Source organism: Schistocerca piceifrons, chromosome 8, assembly GCF_021461385.2.
Source record: "Schistocerca piceifrons isolate TAMUIC-IGC-003096 chromosome 8, iqSchPice1.1, whole genome shotgun sequence".
Lineage (NCBI taxonomy): Eukaryota > Metazoa > Arthropoda > Insecta > Orthoptera > Acrididae > Schistocerca > Schistocerca piceifrons.
The window spans coordinates 226,589,659-226,608,848 of record NC_060145.1 but is presented as its reverse complement, the minus strand read 5'-3'; positions in this window follow the sequence as shown (position 1 = coordinate 226,608,848).

The window sequence follows — 19,190 nt, the reverse complement described above, 5'->3', positions numbered from 1 at the left end:
TGCCAAACTCAAATCATAACATTCTTTTTTACATTTTGAAACTTGTCTCCTAACCATTGTAAAGTTATTTGGAATGGTAACATACTGTTCTCACTTCTTGCTAGTATATTTAAAAACAAAAATTAAAAATCATTCTCCTTGCCTTGCCCCAGCTGAGACAATCCATTTAAATATTTTAAAGGGGGGGGGGAAGGGGGTTGGCTGTGGATAATATAAAGTTCTCATATGTTTTCTGCTGTTGTACACAATTCAGGTTTACTCTACTGAGACAAAGATAAACGAGCACACTGCATGTGTAGAGAATAAGATCCGTGGCTCTGTATTTAGTTTCATCTGAGGCTGAGTTACTGATCAGTCTGTTGTGCACCGCTGGACATTCCTACCTGACGCATAGTAGTGTGCAGATGAGTTTTGCAGAAAATAATATCTGGTTTATGTGAATCTGGGAGAAAGTAGATGGAATATTTTATTATGGAGAGGAATACTGGCATATGATAATTATTTTCTTGCTCATTATATTCATGAAGATTTTGAAGGCATTTTAGAAATATGTTTGTAATTTTTGTAATGAGAGAAATTTGTAAGTGGTAGAGTCTTCTTATGTTGTGCTGTCTTTTTCCCAATAATCACAGTGTGATTTCTCAAAAACTATTTTGTTTAAAGTAAAATCCACCTCAAAGATTCACAGTAAAATTTCGAATTTCTTTACCGTGTGTGGGCTGGACTTTACATCACACGGGGGGTACAGATCGTTTCTGTCAAAAAGAATTCTGAGTAGGTTATTTATCTTTAGCTACTGCTTCTACTGATTTGTGTTTGCTTTCGGGAACGTCAGTACTCTTGACACTAAAACAGTTGTAAGTAGGCTGTTTATGTTTTCTCAGGCTGTTTATGTTTTCTCTATGTAAGTAGGCTGTTTATGTTTTCTTATTGGCAACGTTACGTAGCGCTCAATATGAAAATCACTGGCTGTGCTGTGTGCAGTCTGTGGCTAGTTTGCATTGTTGTCTGCCATCGTAGTGTTGGGCAGCGGCAGCTGGATGTGAACAGCGCGTAGCGTTGCGCAGTTGGAGGTGAGCCGCCAGCAGTGGTGGATGTGGGGAGAGAGATGGCGGAGATTTGTAATTTGTCATGAACTGATATATATATTATGACTTATGATGATATTAAGGTAAATACATTGTTTGTTCTCTATTAATATCTTTCATTTGCTAACTATCCCTATCAGTAGTTAGTGCCTTCAGTAGTTTGAATCTTTTATTTAGCTGGCAGTAGTGGCGCTCGCTGTATTGCAGTAGCTTGAGCAGCGAAGATTTTTGTGAGGTAAGTGATTTGTGAAAGGTATAGGTTAATGTTAGTCAGGGCCCATTCTTTTGTACGAATTATTGAAAGTCAGATTGCGTTGCGCTAACAAAATATTGTGTGTCAGGTTAAGCACAGTCATGTAGAAATGTTCAAAGGGGAAGTTTCATATGGCGACCCTGCCAGGATACCTCACTGGAATCTTCTGATTTTTTCTTGTAGTTTGTGTAATTGGTGTAGCTATTGTTTATTGGTAGCGCGTAATCATAGAGAGAATTTCCTTTGTAGTTTTAGTTTTTCATTGTTGTACAGTAAAACAGTTGTGGCATGCATGTAGATTTGCACCAAGTATTTCGCAGCTGCGCTTGCAATTAACTAGATATTATTTTCAGTGCTATGTTAATGTGTTCTCTTATTTTTTATCTTCAAATTGTGTTTTTCTGTGTTGTCGTATGAAATACTGTGACAATAATGGCGTGTGAAAAACGTAATACTAGGCTCCAAAGTAAACTGAGAAATGACAGTGAAAATGAAAGCAGTGTGTTAGCGCCACCGAGTAATGAATTAGCTGATGTTCAAAGTAGTAATTTGGTAACTGTTCATAGGGAAATGGAGCAGGCGGCAAACAATGGCGTGGACAGTGAAACAATTAGTGAAGAGGGACGCATTATCGATCGATCGGTCGGCAACAGCTTGCCTCAGGAATCGGGAATGTCAGGACACAATTTTGCGAATACTGTAGACTCAGGTTTTGGGTTCTCGCCGTTTTCTCAAATAAGTCAAGACACATTTTCTGCATGTCAAAATGTCAATGTTGCCGGTGCAAATTCACTGCCGAAAAGCACTGAGGAACATGTTTCAGACACCAGTGCATTGTTATTACAGTTAATGCAACAAATGGGACAAAAGCTACAAAAGTTAGACACAACACTTGAACAAAATCAGAAACAAATGGGACAAAATCTTAAAAAGTTAGACACAGTGGAACAAAATCTTAAAACGTTAGACACAATGGAACAACACCAGAGACAAACACAGCAACAGCTTCAAAAGTTAGACTCATTGGAACAAACTCTTGAACAAACGCGTGAAGATTTAACTACTGAGTTACATAACATTGAATCGAAATGTCAAAAAGTCTGTAATGACGTAAAAACACAAATTTGTGAGCATTTTCAACCTATTTTTTCGCGGCATGAAAATGCATTACAGAATCACGAAGCAGCCATAAAAGAGCTGCAAACCATTGTTCATGAAAATCATGAGACCTTGTGGGCTAAATTTGACTCAGTTGCATCTACCGATTCGGTTACGCAACTTGCAAAAGCTCAGGAAAACTTAAAGGACAAAGTAGATACTCTGAAACTTGGTTCAGAAAAACACGCTGAGGAAATAAGTACACTATCGGAGAAAGTAGCCGAACTTTCGGATCAATTCACTAACTTATCTACAAAGGTAGATGATGATCTGAATGACACAAGACCCGTAGCCTTCACTGACACAGAAGAGTATGAACAAATAAGAAAATTCAAACAAAATCAGAATCAAATTAATACACAACACCAAAGAGAAATCCGGGAAGTACAAGATCAGCTGACACAGGTAATACAAGAATTACGTATTTCAGAGGACACTCGCGCTCCAACACGGGAAGAGGGACTTAGAAACACGGAAAAGCTGCAAAATAATAACACAGGGCATTTCGGAAGTAATGAAAGAAATTGGGAATGTGCACCGAATTTTGAGATGGAACGGCCGACACGACCTAACAATGACCGATATGCGACTCGCCGACATGATGATTTTGACTATAAGCTGTTCATTACTACACGTAAATTCAAAACATTTAAGAATTCTGGCAACGACATTCATCCACAAGCATGGCTCCATCAATTCTCTCATTGTTTTCCTCCCAACTGGTCGTTGGAACACAGATTAGAATTTATGTGTGGCTACTTAGAGAATGAACCAGCTGTAAGAATGCGATCGGTAATTCACGATTGCCACAGTGAAGGAGAGTTTTACCATGCCTTCCTCTCAGCATATTGGTCTCAAGCTACACAAGACCGTGTAAAACATAGCATCATGATGATGAAACACTTTGAACAATCTGAATTTTCCAGTCTTGTCAAATATTTTGAAGACATGTTGCATAAGAATCAATATCTTTCAAACCCATACAGCCCCTCAGAACTCATCCGCATTTGCTTACTCAAATTGCCTGAACATTTACGACATATTATTTTAGCAGGACGTTGCAAAGACGACATTGAAGCATTTCAGGGACTCCTACAAGAATTAGAAATTGACACAGACACTCGCCGGATGCGAAAACAGGAAAACAATCACTACAGGTCACAGACGTCACAATTCCGTGACGACAGAAACAATAACTGGACACGACAAGGCTTTTCTTACAACGCAAATCGTGACCAAAACAGACACCACCCATATGACAACCACTGGCAGAGTAATAATAGTTACAGAGAAAGATCGCATTTCCGTAGTAATGAATATGACAGAGACAATCATAGAAATAGACAATATGACAACCAGAACTATTATTATCAAGGGAGACAGAATAACTTCAGACGCAACAGTTCGGCGCAGAGTTACGATTCAGGGAGAAATTCTCCACCACATGACCGACAAACAAGAAACTATGTAAACTACCGACAAAACGACAGACGTGAATTTCATCAGAACTGGCGGGATTCTAACAGAGCTGGGCCCTCTCGGCAAGGCGAATTTGTAGAAGTTAGGTCTCCTAATCCCAATAACAACGCGCGGCAACAAAGAGACAGACAATGACTCGCGCCGCAGGCACCCACGTGCGCCGGCTGGCTCAGAGAAAAATAACATTGACGCTAACCCTGTGAAAAATTCCAGTATTCTTTACCGACGTATACTGCATGATAATTGCGTTCAAGCTGAAATTCTGAGTACTTTGAAGAGTAAAAGATTGTACCACATTTCACATGTAAAACCGATTATTGAAAGATAATCTGCTTTTTAACTTTGTCTTTGCCATAAAACGTTTCACTTCACGTTACTAGTATGCTTTAGAAACTGTTAACATGCAACAATGTTTGAAGTTAAATATCCAGTCTAGAACCTAGGGAACATTTTTAAACAGAAATCACGAATGCATTGTTATAGTGAACAGACGTCACAGTGTTATTGTGTGTGTACATTCTTGCTTGTTAGTTGCACGATTACGTAACGACTATAAGGCTCACATACTTAGAACATATACCTGCACTGCTAATGAGATTTTAATGCAACATTTTGGTTTACTTGAAAATACATTCTGGGTTTAAAGTACTTTCTGTGAGATACCAGACGACAGAGTGATTAGTTTATGTGACAGCTACACGATTTTTATCACGACGCTACTAATGAGTGACAATTTACAATGTTGATTTTGCGGTGTTTCTGTTTTATATCTGCACAGTTTTTCTGTATTATTCAAGAAAGTAAAACATGTTTTAGTAGTAACTTTTATGGTGTAGCTACAAGGAGACAGCCTTTTCTGTAGCACAACAATACGTTACAGCACAGTACTTTCTTCATCACAACAATAAGCGTAATAACTACGATATCTATACACAAAGCATTTTACTTTTGTTTATCATGAGGTAAGTACATTGACTTTAGCAGAACTTTGCTTACAGAGGACGATAACTACGACAGTTCCACAGAATTATCTTACAGCAAGACGCGCATTTAGCGCTACAGGACACGCATTTGAGTGATCAATTTTATACTTAAAACATTTATTTTTAAAGATTTTTGAATTACAAAGAAAGTTTTCCGTGATACATTTCATTCCATTGCTGTAATCTGTAACACCTGAGGGTATAATTACATTAATCCTCAGGGGGGTACACACTTACTTTGTGTACCATGTGTGTGGCAACCACAAGGAACCCTAGCTAATATGGTATTTGCTTATACAACTTTACACATCGGTACCATATATCTCTAACACACAATTACACAGCTATCTGATTGTTTGACAGAGAAACAAACATTTTTTATTTTACTACGGCAGTGACAGATGTTTACGTGATTACACCGTTGGATAACTTCACACTTAAGAAATTGTATTTTGTCTGTACTGTGTGAACTGTTCATATTTTTTCGGAATCATTGTGATACTATGAGAGCTTTGAATGATGTATTTGGTATGAGATCGTGATTTTTAAAGTACGTTTGAGGCAGCTGACACTTTTGACATGAGCAGAGAATTTTTTTAGGCTTAGAAATTATTGGAGGAAGTTACGACGATTTTGAGATTTGACTGAGGTGTTATGATGTTATTATTACGACGACGATGTGTATTATGTTGTTGAGGAATGTTTATTATGCTACGTATTTCTCATGATGAAATATTGAAGAAGTGTCGACGAATATGTATATGTATAATGAGGTAAGGAATAATGAGTAGTGTTTAGGGACTCTGATTTATGAAAAGGAGGTTGGAAACCAAGAAACGTACTTTAAGAGTTATGAAATGTGTGTGTATATTCGTGAATGTATTACAATGCAGACGAAAATTTTTTTTGGACACTGTTATATCAATAGCATTTTGTTTCTACAGATTTGTAACGCAAATTCTTGACCTGTGAAATATTTTTATATGCGACTGTCTCTGTAGCGGAAACTGCTGTCGTAAATATTTCCGTAAGAAAGTTAACGGACCACCTACACATAATGCGTCGTGGGCACCCAGCTGTGTCAGACGCCTGGAGAAAAAGCCATTAGCGCGTGCCTTTCAGAGCACAGGAAAACACCTGGAGAACAAGCCATTAGGGTGTGCCTTTCATCGCTAATGCGACACCCTCGTTACTTGAAAACATATGATTACTCGCACTTTGTGCTAATTGCTGAAATGCTTATGAATTGATGGGAAATATTCGTACATCTGCACACCTGATTATGACAAGTGTCTTTCTATGAGAGTTGAGAGCTACTGACTTACGAAATGCCACATGACTATTGAATGATGTTTTTATGCTTTGGTTTGCGTAATTGCTTATTTCACTTGATATCTGCTTTCCAGCTGTGTTGCAGCATTGCTTTTATAAAATAAATTGCATTTGCTAATGTGAACACTTTCTGTCAACAGATATATTAAATAATTATTTTATGATCCACATTCTTTAAAAAAGGAGCACTTGGAAAGGAAAGAACAATAAGAAGGAACTAGTAACTGCATACATAATATTCTTTTCAAGTACATGGTAATATTTCTTTTACAATAAGTTGTTGTGGTGCACCACTTTAATTACTTAGACATTAAGATGTGATTATACATTTGCCTTATCTGCATTGTTATCTTTAGTGTACTATTTTTTCTACTTGAGCTATGTCATGTTTCGATATAAGCTGCTGTTTGCCAGGCATAGTGCTACTGAACTTTAATTTGTGTTACTCTGCTAAGCCAGATTTATTTTTTTTTTGCTGCACAGTGCCCTATATGAGTTGTAATATTGCAATTGCTTTGGCATTTGTATTTTTGTCATTGATGTTTGTGTTAATTGTTTTGTGCTGCTGCATTGCCTCGTCCCTTAGTTTAGCATCTGAGCTCAGTAGATTTAAGTTAGCTTAAGAGAGGGTAGACTATATGAGAAACTGACTATGGAGAGTAGGTAAAGAATGCATTGCGAAGTTATATATAAAGGATTTGGGCCCAAATGAGTATTGTACAATCAGAAATAATTATTTTGAAAGAAATATGAACAGAATACAGAAAGCATGCTTGGATAAGATTTTTTTGGTGGAAGCAAAGGTTGAAATAAGACGAAAGATCTATAGAATGAAGTTTTGGGATGGACTGCAGTACCAAATGTTACACTGAAAACGAACCCTGTCCTTTCCTTTTGTGTTATCCCACTATGTGTTTGTGTACCCTTGAGTATTTGTTTTCTTCCTGTCTCTGTGTAGTTTCATAGAATTTTTTTCTTCTTTTAATATTAAGCTACATTCACTATGATGAGGAATACTGTTATCCTCAAATATAACTGGCATTAATAATATGTTATTTACTTTGTAAAGATATTAGACATTATTCATTCTGTTTAAATGCTCATGTGTGAAGTTGATGTTTCGCAAGTTATTCTGATCTTCTATGTATGTACTCATGTCATAATTCCACTGATGTATATGTTTATTTCTATTCTTTTGTAAAGCCCCTATTACTACAAATGTTATCTGTATTATTATGTTTTTAATGATGTATTTTGTACCTTTGTTATTGTATTCTTATGTTATAAAATTGTAATTGTCACCAGTTCATGATATTATTAACTTGTTAGTTACATTTCACTGCACACGTTTCTGTTGGTCATAGTATATGGATAATATGTGAGAAGTTGGGACTGTGAGTGTTTGCACGTGTGTTAATAACTCAGCAAGGGACTGGATAACAGCATTGCTGGATCTAAGGACAATTCCAGAAACTTTGTGAGTGCACAAGTGGTGGTTTATGGACTTGCTATATTCTCCGCAAGACTCTTCGATGGTGAATGTGCACCTGCACAATCGCAACAGATGGCTGCTGGCCATTTCTACAAGGACTGCAGTGGGTCTGCACCTCTGGTGGCCCACCAATACCACAATCTCTACCAGGACTACAGTGGGTCTGCTCTGTGATGACCTACCTACCAATATTCTTCCAAACTACGACTGACTCTGCTGTGGGTTTGCTCTGTTGTGGCCCATTACCTGCATGCATGTCGAGAGTCAGCACTGTCTTTCCATTGGAAGGACAGCACTACTTCTTCAAGACTGCATGGAAATCCACTACTTCCGTGTGCATTTTCTTTTACTGCTCAGACTTTGAGAAAAACACTGCTATTCTCCTGTTATGTACGATTAGGACTGTCTTTATGGACTGTGAGACAATTTTAGCTTTTGACCAAGATTGTATCAATAAGTGTGTGCATTTGATTTCTTTGTTATTGTAATTATGAAAAGAAAAATTTTTGTCAAATCTGTATTGGCCAGTGCCCAACACCATTTGTAAAAATCTTTTGTGGGGAGCATGGGGGCTATGTAAGTAGGCTGTTTATGTTTTCTCAGGCTGTTTATGTTTTCTCTATGTAAGTAGGCTGTTTATGTTTTCTTATTGGCAACGTTACGTAGCGCTCAATATGAAAATCACTGGCTGTGCTGTGTGCAGTCTGTGGCTAGTTTGCATTGTTGTCTGCCATCGTAGTGTTGGGCAGCGGCAGCTGGATGTGAACAGCGCGTAGCGTTGCGGAGTTGGAGGTGAGCCGCCAGCAGTGGTGGATGTGGGGAGAGAGATGGCGGAGATTTGTAATTTGTCATGAACTGATATATATATTATGACTTGTGATGATATTAAGGTAAATACATTGTTTGTTCTCTATTAATATCTTTCATTTGCTAACTATCCCTATCAGTAGTTAGTGCCTTCAGTAGTTTGAATCTTTTATTTAGCTGGCAGTAGTGGCGCTCGCTGTATTGCAGTAGCTTGAGCAGCGAAGATTTTTGTGAGGTAAGTGATTTGTGAAAGGTATAGGTTAATGTTAGTCAGGGCCCATTCTTTTGTACGAATTATTGAAAGTCAGATTGCGTTGCGCTAACAAAATATTGTGTGTCAGGTTAAGCACAGTCATGTAGAAATGTTCAAAGGGGAAGTTTCACAGTATGCTGAGCTAGAAGTAAGTCACTTCTTTTCCAGGGCAGACTTCTCATCGCATACTTGCGCAAAGAATGTGTAATTAGAAACGTCAGGTGCCGTGCTAGCCAGCACATTTATTTCCAGTGAACATTGATGATAATTTCAGACCGTTATTTTCTTGCGAATAAAGGAGTAATTTAGTTTTGTGGATATTTTTACTCTAACTTTGCACTTTATATCACGCATCATTCATAATGTGCTTCGGTGCTGAGTTTTAGTTATATAGTTTTCCCTCAACACACAGTTAGCTTCCTTTAGTATTTAATTGGATTCATTTTCTTTATCTCCAATTTTGAATTTCATAAAGTCTGAAATTTTGTTTCACGACCCCGTTTACATGCTCAACATAGGACGAAACAACAATCAGTTTTGCTTAGCTGTTGGATACCTTATCTAAAGTATATGATAAATTAGAAGAAAGATTTCGAAATCAGTGTATTCGGTTCTCTCACGAAGAGGCCGTATTTCATAGACAGTTTAGAACTTGTAATAGAAATTGTGTAAGTAAAAGATATTTTAATGCCATTAGTCATCCATCTTAATGGAAATTGTGGACAATTTTCGAGTAAGATATTTTTTGAATTTAAAGTTATTATCTCTTTCCATACATAGGTCAACATTCTACCTAATGTAGGTGGTTCTAATGACGATATATATTGGAATTATTAAGAAGTGTCACTGCCTTGAAGCGAAAACGTCTCACAAATACAAACAAAATGTCATTTTGAAGACGCAAAATGCTGGTATGACATTTAGAGTAAACATATTTAATTCGTTGCGAGTTTCATTTACATTCCAGTGAAATTTTCCAAATAGGTCCTGAAACGAAGACTAGCATGAAATTTTTCAGTATTTGTCTTTGACACTGTCTCTCTGGTTTCACGACAGGTTTAACAAAAGGAAATTACATTGCAGATCCAGTACCCAGCGACCTCTCAGTCTCTAACACTCAGTTTCTTTCTATAAATACCGACCAGGATACCAGCCGTTCTAAATCTGAATTCTTCGAGACACTCAGTAAGCACAAAATTTGTTGTAGAAAATTATATAAAGACTTGAACTAGAATGCTCTGGACCCGGGGCGGGCAAATGCTCTGACGCAGGCGCGGGCGACCGTACTGTTTCCCCGCGGGCGCCCTAAGCCAGCAGTTCCCCGTCCATCACACTGGCGGGTGTGTTTATTTCATGTCGTTAGTGCTGGCGGCATCGAAGTCTCTTTTGCATTCTTGGTAAGACAAAATTAGTGAGAGGAAAATGGCTGAGGAAGAGTAAAGATCCTCAAAACTGAAACCAGCCGACCCCTACGCTTCTACCCGCAGTCGGTGGAAGATTACTGTTGTCACCGAAACTCAATCCCGCCCTCAGTCTCTCCTTTGTAATAGTCTTTTATCTGCGTGGAAGAAGCAGCATTTTCCGTTCCTTCGTAATAAACTCGTGATCATTCTGGATACTGAGGAAATGAAGGCCAAACTTCTCGAGGTAAAACAGAAGAGAGAGAAAGGAATAATTTCGTAAAGATAAGTAATTTTTGGAAAATGTTACTATTATTTATAAAAGAGGTCACGGTGATGGAGGAACTCCTTGATTTGGTGGCAATGCACCACGCAACTACGGCCGACGACATGTTATCTCCCTTGAAAAACGTTGAAAAATATGACATTTGTTGGGGAAAACTTTCCTCGATTACAACAGATGGAACTCCTGCAATTATTGCTCAAAAGTTGTCGTTGCTGTGATAAGGAAACACGTAAAAGAAGTTGGTATCCAGCACGAAATACCATCTACACACTCTGTCCTGCTTCCCATTAACCTATTGGCAAAATGTGTCAAAATAAGTGATGTGGAGGACATTGTTGTAGAAAGCTTTAATAAACTGAGATCTCACTTTGTGGGACATTTGTACTTTAAATCCTTCCTGACAGAGCCAGTGCGCGAATACGGCGATATGCCATATTTTTTGTGAAGTACGCTGGTTGAATCGAGGTGTTGTCACTGAACGTTTTGTTTTTCATCTTCCGTGCAGACATAGCGTAACTGATGGACCTGAAAGAAACGCCAGAAAACGAGTTTTATGACCCAAAATGATATTAAATATCATATATTTATAACTCACGTGACGAAGCACCGAATGTCTTAAGTTCTACAGGGTAGAGCGAATCTAATTACCGCAATTTACTTTAAATGTCATACAGGTATTTTGCGTCTTCCAAATGACATTTTGTATGTATTTCGTTTTCTAAAAGAAAATTGCTGTTTTGGATAAAGCTTCATTCAGAACGATCATTTGCGTACTTTTCGAACGTTCCGCTAGTTATTGAAGAAATAAATCTAGGAAACGAGACACAGAGCGAACATTTTGATTGTTTTTTTACTGTGCTACCGGTATTGTTTGAAAACTTTGCAATTATTTTGTGACTTAAATCGATTTGAACTTGTAGTGTTTTTTCAACCCTTTCTGCAGTTCTCGTTGAAAGTTCACCTCCTGAAATTCAGTGGAGCTCATTGATCTTCAGTGTAATTGTGTGCTCAGGGAAAGGTTTCGCACTGCACAAGAAATTTCCTAGAATACAATTTCCGCATTTGGTTGTGATGGTTGCTCAGCAGTATGTGGGATACCACGCATTTGTGTGATTAAAGAAATATAAGTATAGGAGCAGTCTGACTGACGTTCATCTAACAGACGCCATATACAGGGTTATTACAAATGATTGTAGCGATTTCACAGTTCTACAATATCTCTATTATTTGAGATATTTTCACAATGCTTTGCACACACATACAAAAACTCAAAAAGTTTTTTTAGGCATTCACAAATGTTCGATATGTGCCCCTTTAGTGATTCGGCAGACATCAAGCCGATAATCAAGTTCCTCCCACACTCGGCGCAGCATGTCCCCATCAATGAGTTCGAAAGCATCGTTGATACGAGCTCGCAGTTCTGGCACGTCTCTTGGTAGAGGAGGTTTAAACACTGAATCTTTCACATAACCCCACAAAAAGAAATCGCATGGGGTTAAGTCGGGAGAGCGTGGAGGCCATGACATGAATTGCTGATCATGATCTCCACCACGACCGATCCATCGGTTTTCCAATCTCCTGTTTAAAAAATGCCGAACATCGTGATGGAAGTGCGGTGGAGCACCATCCTGTTGAAAGATGAAGTCGGCGCTGTCGGTCTCCAGTTGTGGCATGCGCCAATTTTCCAGCATGTCCAGATACACGTGTCCTGTAACGTTTTTTTCGCGGAAGAAAAAGGGGCTGTAAACTCTAAACCGTGAGGCATCCAGAAGCTTTAAACTGCGCATACCATCGCCGAATGGAGTTAGCAGTTGGTGGATCTTTGTTGAACTTCGTCCTGAAGTGTCGTTGCACTGTTATGACTGACTGATGTGAGTGCATTTCAAGCACGACGTACGCTTTCTCGGCTCCTGTCGCCATTTTGTTTCACTGCGCTCTCGAGCGCTCTGGAGGCAGAAACCTGAAGTGCGGCTTTAGCCGAACAAAACTTTATGAGTTTTTCTACGTATCTGTAGTGTGTCGTGACCATATGTCAATGAATGGAGCTACAGTGAATTTATGAAATCGCTTCAATGATTTGTAATAGCCCTGTATTTAACGACCACTAATCTCACTCCAGACATTGATGTTTCTACATCTGCATCTTCATATACGAGGCCACTCTGCAAGTGACGCTTCACTGCCATGCAGAGGATTAATCGAACCACCTCCACACTAGTTCTCCATTATTCCGCTCTTAAACAGTGCAAAAAACGATCACTTACAACTTTTATTGCGAGTTCTGATTTCCTTTATTTTACTACATGGTGACAATTAGTGAACTACACGAAATAAAACGTAAATTAGTTAAAACTACGGCTTGCGCACACTTTATTCAACATGTAAACACTACCACGGATATTCGGATTTACGTCTCGGAGGAGAAAGTAAGTGATTGAAATTTCGTGAGAAGATCCCACTGCAACAAAAAGCGCCTTTGTGATGATGGTGTGCACCCCAAGCCATGTGTCACGTCTGTGACAGTCTCTTTCCTATTTATCGATAATACAAAACGTGCTGCTGTTCTTTGAACTTTCTCGATGCACTCTGTTGGTCGTATCTGGTAAGTATCCCATACACCGTATCAGTACTGCAAAAGAGAAGATGTCGGCTGTCAGCTCAAGGAAATGTAAGCGATCACGTATTCTTGTATCATTCATTCCAAGAGGAAAGTTCCTGGTCATTCTCGTGGATGACAAGTGCGTACAACTCAAACTTACGGGCTTATTTAAAAAGTTACATACAGTTGCTTAACTGGGTTGTTGAGTTCAAACTGAAAGATTATTCTCTTTAATGAGAAAAACTCATAGCTCCAATTTAAGTGTAAAATTTTAAGGAACCGACTGTTGTTGTGTTGATCAATGTGGTTGTTGATTTCAAATTGAAATTTTTTTTACTCTTGTTATTTACGTAATAGCGCTTAAGGAAAATTGGTTTTTTGAGCTGTAATTCAGTCTGAATAACCATATTGTGCCATAGATTTTGGGTGCTTTGGTGAAACATTCGAGGAGGTCCAGTGCCCAAAGTTTGTGATTTACTGTTCGTATCTAAAAATGTGTGTTGCAATTTGTCTTGGTTCCGTATTGGTCACGTGTCTTGTAATTTTAAAAGAGTTAGATGCGAAGTTATTTTGGAAAACTTGCTAAATTTGAGATTTAAAATTTAGCTCGTTAATTTCCAAGGAATTAGCCGTACCGACAAAAACAGCCACAATCCTTTTATTAGAAGGTACAGGGAAGTTATGTATAGCACAAGTCCTTGATTGGTCGATTTTTATTCCATGCTCTGATACCAAGTGCCCTGAGAAGGATACTTCTGATTGGCTAACGTTATCTTGTTAGGTTTGACAGTGAGACCTGCTTTGCTAACGAGGTACTGATTCTAGCACAACCTCCTGGTTGAAAACTCTGTAGTGGACTACTGGCCTGAACGCGTCTCCTTAGGTTTCGGAACCAAAAACTAAACAGACTTTAGTCTTGGGAGGTACTGTAGGTGGTAAAATCATAAGTGAACTAAAAAAATTGAATAGTTGGCACCCATTAATGCACATTAATTCGGAAATATATGTTTAAGAAAATTGAATATTCGTTATTGACGTTATTTTCGTTGAGATTTCCCTTTGAGTAGCTAACAGGATACAAATTGACACAGTGCACTCTGAACTGTGTGTAGCTGTAGTTACCAATAACGCACACACCTGTAAACTATAGGGAGTAAATATGCGATAAGCTCATACTAATGACAGCTATACTCAAAAGTATAACTTAATCAAATACTGAAATGTTACTGCATGAAGTGCAGAATTAAATTTGAACAAGAGGGGCTTTTATCTTAACTGACATGACAAAAACAAATAAAGATGAATAATATCATAAACATACTGTTTGAACTCTGGAAGTAGCCTGATTATATGTTTGTATATTGGCAGCGCTTAATGACTGCATTAATAACACTGACAGCGCTGTGCACCCTCTGTAACAGACTCTATGGCTGGAAGGACTCGCAGTTAGAAGTTAATAGTTAGCAGTGATGGAGGCTAGAAGCAGTGTTAGCGCGAGTGGACGGTCTGGACGTGTGTCCGCCATGGAGATTTAATAATGGTTGGACATGGATTGTGAAATGTGGGTAATGGAATTACTGACAATATATTTTTTAGAACTGGATGTCACGGACGATTATATAATTTTGGGAACTGGATGTCACATTATTAAGATAAAATCTGGCAAATACATTGTTTGCTCTGCAACAAAATCTTTACTTGGCTAACCACATGCCTGTTAGTAGTTAGAATATTTTTTTTTATCTGGCTGTATACTTGCTGTATTTGCTATAGTTCGTGTCATGAAGATTTTCTGTGAGGTAAATGACTTATAAAATAAATGGGTTATTGTCAGGATTTCTTCTAAGTCGGTTCCATTCTTTTGTGTTATTGAATAGTCATATAGCGTTATCCTTGTACACTGTGGGCCATTAATGAATACAATAAGTCTCAGCTGTTTTTGTCGGTGAAAATCCTGTGGGTCAGTGTTCTAACGATAAAGACAGGCAAAGTGACGGTACGTCAGTTTCACTCAGCAGTTTTAGGAGGCTCATTTGCATTAAGCAATCCAAGTAAAAAATGTAGAAATTTCACCTGTAGATCCATAGCCGAGCATACTACACTGGAAACTTCTGATTTTCTCGTAGTTTGAATAGTTAGTGCATGATTAGAAATTAGTTACTGTTTACCGCTAGCGCGTAATTGTATATGGAATTTCGTTTGTAGTTGTAGTTTCTTTTTGTTGTACTGTATTGTAATGAGTAAAGCAGCTGTGGCATGCATGTAGATTCACACCAAGTATCTCGCAGTTATTTTTGCCGCTAATTAGATATTGGTTATTTTCAGTGCTATTTTGGAGTGTCTTCCTATTTATGCTTCGCAAATAGTTTTTTGTGTGTAATCGTATGAAACAGTGTGACTATCGTGGCGTGTGAAAAGCGTAAAACTAGGGTGCAAAGCAAATTAAGCTATGACAATGACGACGAGCGTAGCGTGTTAGCATCACCCAGTAACGAAGTAACAAATATTGGAGACAATAATTTGATAATTGTGCATAGGTACATGGACCAGGTAGTAAATAGTGGTGTAGAAAGTGAAACAATCAGTGAACAGGGAAATATTGTCGCTCGATCGGTCGGTAACTGTTTGCCTCAAGAATGCCAAATAACAGGCCCAAAACTTGCAGACACCACAGGTTCCGGTTTTGCACCGTTATACTTTTCTCAGTTAAGTCAAGACACGTTTTCTGCTTTTCAAAATACGAATATTGCAGGTGCAAACGCACAGACGAAAAGCACTGATGAACATGTTTCAGTGACTAATGCACTGTTATTGTTGTTGTTGTTGTGACCTTCAGTCCCGAGACTGGTTAGATGCAGCTCTTCATCCTACTCTATCCTGTGCAAGCTTCTTCATCTCCCAGTACTTACTGCAACCTACGTCCTTCTGAATCTGCTTAGTGTGTTCATCTCTTGGTCTCCCTCTACGATTTTTACCCTCCACGCTGCTCTCCAATGCTAAATTTGTAATCCCTTGATGCCTCAGAACATGTCCTACCAACCGGTCCCTTCCTCTTGTCAAGTTGTGCCACATACTCCACTTCTCCCCAATTCTATTCAGTACTTCCTCAATGAGTTATGTGATCTATCCATCTAATCATCAGCATTCTTCTGTAGCACCAGATTTCGAAAGGTTCTATTCCCTTCTTGTCCAAACTATTTATCGTCCATGTTTCACTTCCATACATGGCTACACTCCATGCAAATACTTTCAGAAACGACTTCCTGACACTTATATCTTTAATCGATGTTAACAAATTGCTCATCGTCAGAAACGCTTTCTTTGCCATTGCCAGTCTACATTTTATATCTTCTCTACTTCGGCCATCATCAGTTATTTTACTCCCCAAGTAGGAAAACTCCTGTACTACTTTAAATGTCTCATTTCCTAATCTAGTTCCTTCAGCGTCACCCGGCTTCATTCGACAACATTCCATGATCCTCGTTTACTTTTGTTGATGTTCATCTTATATCCTCCTTTCAAGACACTGGGCATTCCATTCAACTGCTCTTCCAAGTCCTTTGGTGTCTCTGACAGAATCACAATGTCATCGGCGAACCTCAAAGTTTTTGATTTCTTCTCCATGGATTTTAATACCTACTCCGAATTTTTCTTTTGTTTCCTTTACTGCTTGCTCAATATGCAGTTTGAATAACATCGGGGAGAGGCTACAACCCTGTCTCACTCCCTTCCTAACCACTGCTTCCCTTTCATGCCCCTCGACTCTTATAACTGCCATCCGGTTTTTGTACAAATTGTAAATAACCTTTCGCTCCCTGTATTTTACCCCTGCCACCTTTAGAATTTGAAAGAGAGTATTGCAGTCAACACTGTCAAAAGTTTTCTCTAAGCCTACAAATGCTAGAAACGTAGGTTTGACTTTTCTTAATCTTTCTTCTAAGGTAAGTCGGAAGATCAGTATTGCCTCACGTGTCCCAACATTTCTACGGAATCCAAACTGATCTTCCCCGAGGTCGGCTGTTACCAGTTTTTCTATTCGTCTGTAAAGAATTCGCGTTAGTATTTTGCAGTTGTGACTTATTAAACTGACTGGGACTGAAATTGTTATTGTTAATGAATTGAAAATAAGGAACAAAACAGGAGCAAATGAAACCCTTCGTACTAAATCAAAAACAAATAAACACGATAATTCAAAATTTAGACACACTGGAATAATATCAGGAAGGAATATTACAACGGCTACAAAAATTAAACACAATTGAACAACCATTTCAACAAACACGTGAAGGTTTAACCGTAGTGACACCCGAAATCGAATCGAAATACCAAAACGTTTCTGAAGATGTAAAAACCAAAATTTGTGATCATTTTCAGCCTAGGTTTTCGCAACATGCAGACACATTTCGGAATCATAAATGTGATATAAAAGAACTCCAGATTATTGTACATGAAAATGACGGCACCTTGCAGTCTAAAACTGGCTCAGTTGCATCTGCAGATACGTTCACGCAGCTTGTAAAAAATCAGGAAAATCTTAATGAAACGATAGATACGATTATGACACATAAGACACACGACAATAATATGTGGTATTTCGGAGATCTTGAAAGGAGTCGGCAAGGTGCACCAAACTTTGAGATAGTGTAAGTAGGCTGCTTATGTTTTCTTATTGGCAACGTTACGTAGCACTCTGTATGAAAATCACTGGCTGTGCTGTGTGCAGTCTGTGGCTAGTTTGCATTGTTGTCTGCCATTGTAGTGTTGGGCAGCTGGAAGTTATCAGCGCGTAGCGTTGCGCAGTTGGAGGTGAGCCGCCAGCAGTGGTGGAAGTGGGGAGAGAGATGGCGGAGTTTTGAAATTTGTAAGACTGGAAGTCATTAACTGCTATATACATTATGACTTTTCAACACTATTAAGGTAAATACATTGTTTGTTCTCTATGAAAATCTTTCAATCGCTAAGTATGCCTATCAGTAGTTAGTGCCTTCAGTAGTTTGAAGAATCGCCGACACGATGTAAGAATGACCGATTTGTGACTCGGCGTCACGATGACTTTGACTATAAGCTCTTCATCACAACGCGTAAATTTAAAACATTCAAGAATTCTAGTAATAACATACATCCACAGCCTTGGCTTCATCAGTTTCCTCACTGCTTTCTTCCTAATGGTTTATTAGAGTAGAAAAAAATTGCATAAGATTGTACCACATTTCTCATATAAAATAGTTTATTGAGAAATAGTTTGCTTTCTGACTTAGTCTTTGCCATTAAATGTTTCATTTGAAGTTACTTGTGGTGGGTTGGCAGGAGAGCCAACACCGTGTTATTAGAGGAAGCCGAAAGGCACACGTTTTAGCTCATGCAGGCTAGCGTGAGGTCTGGAACCGGTCAAGGAAATTAGAATTTAGAAAAACGGACGTAGCTGGTGGAATACTTTAATCCATAAATGGTGAACATCGCTCTTGACTGTACATTATTCACAATATCAGTAGTAGCTGAACATGGCGCCTTGCTAGGTCGTAGCAAATGACGTAGCTGAAGGCTATGCTAACTATCGTCTCGGCAAATGAGAGCGTATTTTGTCAGTGAACCATCGCTAGCAAAGTCGGTTGTACAACTGGGGCGAGTGCTAGGAAGTCTCTCTAGACCTGCTGTGTGGCGGCGCTCGGTCTGCAATCACTGATAGTGGCGACACGCGGGTCCGGCGTATACTAACGGACCGCGGTCGATTTAAAGTCTACCACCTAGCAAGTGTGGTGTCTGGCGGTGACACCACATTACTGTCACGCTTTATCACATTTAGCATACAGTGATGCTTTGAAGTCAACTATCTAGTGAAGAACCTGTGAGACATATTGTGACAGTATTGTTATGAGTTCACTTTTATGGGGAACAGACAGTACAATCTTATCATGTGTACATTTTGCCTGTTAGTTGCAAGAGTACGTCACGACTATAATGCTCACATCTTGGAACACATACCGCTAATGAGGTTTTAATGCAGCATTTTGGTTTACTTGAAAAGAAATTTTTATTTAAAGTACTTTCTGAGAGGTCACA